Source organism: Pleurodeles waltl, chromosome 4_2, assembly GCF_031143425.1.
Source record: "Pleurodeles waltl isolate 20211129_DDA chromosome 4_2, aPleWal1.hap1.20221129, whole genome shotgun sequence".
Classification (NCBI taxonomy): Eukaryota; Metazoa; Chordata; class Amphibia; order Caudata; family Salamandridae; genus Pleurodeles; species Pleurodeles waltl.
The window spans coordinates 944,365,523-944,369,946 of record NC_090443.1 but is presented as its reverse complement, the minus strand read 5'-3'; positions in this window follow the sequence as shown (position 1 = coordinate 944,369,946).

The window sequence follows — 4,424 nt, the reverse complement described above, 5'->3', positions numbered from 1 at the left end:
CCTATTCACTAATGAACATGTTTGACTGTATGTTTGACTTCCTAGCAGCATGTAGCTCCACATGTTGTGCTATGAGTATGAGGCACTTGAGTACAATGGCCTAGGTGTGCATGCAGCTCATGGCCAGATGTGTGCTTGCATCTATCTGCTTGTTGTAAGTCATGTGTTACTGGTAGGAATTGATGTTGACAATGGTCTACATTTCCAAACATAAGTGTGGATGGGATTGTCCAAGTTTTTGGTGTATCCTAGTTGGACTTCCTCCTTACCTGTGGTGGGCTGCCCAAACCCATGTACAGCTGTCCAAAGCTTCCTGGGTGTCCTTGTTGTTTAAAAGTATTTGTTGCCTGTCCCCACTCCTCAGGCACAGGCGTAAGGTTGTGAAAAGTGTACCTAGGACTGATGATCCAAGTTTAGTACACAGACATGTAAATCTGTAAGTCACTTGTCCAAACCTAGGATACCCACTCATGATTAGCAACCGCATTCTATCCTGGCAATTCCATTTGCAAGTCGCAGATCTTGTGGACCTTGATTGTCATCAAGAACATAGTAATTAATTGGCCTGTCACTGGTGGAGGACGTGCAGCATTTTTTTTACCTGACAAATAGCTGAACAATGATGCATAAGTCATTCAAGTTGTTACCCATCTTTTAGAGTATTGCTGTGCTGTTTGATAGGACATGTGTAGGCTGCATTGGCATGCACTTCCTCAGGGACAATCAGTGATCTGTATGATGATACAGCCTGTTTCTGGTACATTAGATGTACTGTCTGATTTACGCCTGGAGCCATTTCACACAATGAAGTACCTAATGTTTGGTTTTCTATTTGTTTAAACAGCTGCCAATATGAATCCCATCCAGATTCGGGAGTTTCATCGCAGGGCAATGCGTTACCACCACATTCTGGATGTGAAGTCGGGATTTTGCAACATGGCAAGGCGTTATCGCCATGAAAGAGCCTCCGGAGTATGGAGGGCATTTTCCCAAAGGGGCCCTTCCGTGTCCACCACAGCCACCACCACCAGCACCACCACCAGCACCACCACTACCACCCAGGTGGCACCAACATTAGCAGGCACCTTTGCTGGACCGTCAACCTCCACTGCTCCAGGACCACCTGCACCTCCTCCTACAGACATGGCATGGACAAGGGCACATACTTCCTCCACTGGCACCCAGACCACCCCTGCTGCAGTCATAGACCCAGCAGCTTTTCAACAGATGCAACAGAACTTGGACCGTAGGTTGCGGAAAATGACCAGGCTGCAGCAGGAGCTGGCACAAGTAAATCGGGGGTGCGTGCCATCAAAAAGACCCTGCGGGGGGCCAACTTGTAGACAATATACCCTCTGTCATGATTCCCTCCCCTCCCTCCTCTTTCCTGGTTCTTTTAATTAGTGGGTTCAGGGGGCTTAGTGTTAGGTTAGTATAGGCTGTTAGTTTAGTTAGTAGTAGTGGGTGGGGGGTGGGGGTATGATACTTTTTAGATCTGTTTTTTATTTTGTGTGTGTGTGGGTAGGTGGTTGATGATGTTGGGGTTTTGGTGTTTAAAAATATATATATATATATATTTATATATATTTGTTTAGTATAAGATAGTATGTGTTTAGGTTAGTATATGTTGTCCTCCATTTGTCCCGTCTTATAAGGGGGGGTAGGGGGCTGATGTTTAGATCGTTTCGTTAAATGTGATAAGTAAGTTTAGCTTAGGTTAGTTAGGGCCAGTTGTGGGTAATGTGTAGTTAGAATAGGTTAGGTTAGGTAAGGTGTTTCCCCTGGTTTTAGCTTCTGTTTTTGCTGTTTAATAATTATTTAGGTAACCCTTTACAGTATGTGTCACATGCTTGGAGATCAGGGCCTTGGCATGAGTGAACAGTGTCTCTTTTGTATTAGCTTTTGTGTCCCTTGCTGCAACCAAACCCCAACTGAGCTGTTACATTGGCAGCTACACCAAAGCTACTTTGCTAAGATTCAGCCATCCATTGCACCCACCACTCACGGTTACTATGGATCCCAAAGTGTGGTTAATTTTAGATGTATGTTTTCAATGTCACATACTTTGCTCTCGATTTGGTATTGAGGACACTGGGGGTCATTCTGACCCCGGCCGGCGGCGGAAGCCGGCGGCCTGGCTGGGGCCGACAGAATACTGCTGCGCGGTCAAAAGACCGCCACGGGTATTCTGGGTTTCCCGCTGGGCTGGCGGGCGACCGCCAGAAGGCCGCCCGCCAGCCCAGCGGGAAACACCCTTCCATGAGGATGCCGGTTCCGAATGGAGCCGGCGGAGTGGAAGGGGTGCGACGGGTGCAGTTGCACCCGTCGCGAATTTCAGTGTCTGCTATGCAGACACTGAAATTCTCAGTGGGGCCCTGTTACGGGGGCCCCACGACACCCCATACCGCCATCCTGTTCCTGGCGGTTTCAGGATGGCGGTATGGGGGTCGGAATCCCCATGGCGGCGCAGCAAGCTGCGCCGCCATGGAGGATTCCCCAGGGCAGCGGAAAACCGGCGGTTCACCGCCGGTTTTCCGTTTCTGACCGCGGCTGTACCGACGCGGTCAGAATGCCCAAGGGAGCACCGCCAGCCTGTTGGCGGTGCTCCCGCGGTCCCCGGCCCTGGCGGTTTTTACCGCCAGGGTCGGAATGACCCCCACTGTGTTAAGTCTGCCTGCAGCCTGATGTCCAAGCGAATCCTTATGAGGTGAGTGGTAGTATGCTCTCATGTAGTATGGTATAAATAACTCACACCTATCATTTGTTACAATGTTCAGCCCGGTGACATATTTGTATGTAAACTCATACACATCCATTCATGCACTATGGTGTGTGTTAGGTGAAATTTGGGTCAAATGTCACATACATAAGTTTTGGCTTGAAGAAAAATTTGAAGGCAATATTTTCTGGCTTAGACATCCCTTGGGGAAGCGTTATTCTGTCCAACACAGCATTATGGATCAAATCTGTTTATTATTTTCAAATTATTAACATGTCAAGCACAAGTCTTCACAGCAAGACAATCACAATGCAGTAATACTAGACTGGAGGTGCGAAGGTATACTATAACAATACATTCCTGATCACCCATGTCCAAATAGGCCAGCTCCTCGCCTCCGCTAAGTACCCCTCACCCCTTGGGGATCAGCCATCATCATGTGCTGCACTGCGAAACGATCTCCATGCATGGTAATATACAACATAAAAATGATTAGTAAAACACCAACCTTGTTTCCCTGAAATGGCCCGCCATACAACAATCACTCAAATCCCCCGCCCTACCCCTGCATGGTCTTGGTTCTCCCAGGAGTCTCCCCCGCAAACCCACTCCAAAAAATTCAGGTCAAACCCAGCACTCTCCAGTATGCCGGACATGTCAACTCCGTGAACTCAGTAGATAAAATCTGCAAGAATGGTTGCAACAGGTCCCTGAAATCACCGCCCTGCTGCTGTGAGGTCAGAGTAAGCTTCTCCATAGCGAGAAAGAACCACAGCTTATGAAGCCAGGATGTAAATGTCGGAGTCCTATCAGTACCCCACATCACTAGTGTTAGCTGCAACGCCGCATTGAGGGCCAGGGCCATCTGCCGCCCTTTCAATGAGCTCAGGGGAAAGGTAAGCGGGTTGGGGAGGCCCAACAAGATATACGATGGGAATCTGGGGATCTGAGTATCAAACGCTGCATCAATAGTGTCTAAAACAGTCACCCAGTATCTATGAAGTTTGGGGCAATGCCAAAGTAAGTGCACAAGCGTACTGCCACCACCACACCCCCTCCAACAGAGGCTCGGCTTAGTGGGATCCCAAGCGTGAATTCTTACTGGGGTGAAGTACCAATAGGAGGCCACCTTATATGCTGTCTCTGTGCATGCCGCATTGTAAGCCGTGTGGTGTGCCCTATAAAAAATGCTATCCCAATCTTCGTCAGACAGTTCCCTTTCCAGTTCCCTCTCCCATCGCAATTGACCTTTAGATTTAGGCAGACGACCCTCCCCCTGCAATATTCCGTAAAGCTCCGAGATCACCCGTTTATCATCCTTCTTCACTAGGAGCCATTTTTCAAACGACGTTAGTGGCCTATCAATTAATGCTCTATTAGCTGGCAACAGGGCCCAATGCCTTATTTGATAGTACATCATCCTGTCTGCCTCTGTTAAACCATATGACTCCCTCATCTGGTCAAAGGAGATCACCCCCTGCTCATCAAAGAGACAGCCCACCCTTTTACATCCCCCTTCATACCATCTGCGCAATGCTTCCACTTGTAAGCCAGGTCCAAAGTCAGGATTCGCTCCTAGAGGGGTCATTGGGGATAGGAATGTCATCAGCCGCAACCGACCAGCCACCGTGTCCCATACATGCAACGTTACTGCGGTAATCGGGGATGAATAAAGACCACTCGCCCTGTGCCGGCGTCGGAGCCA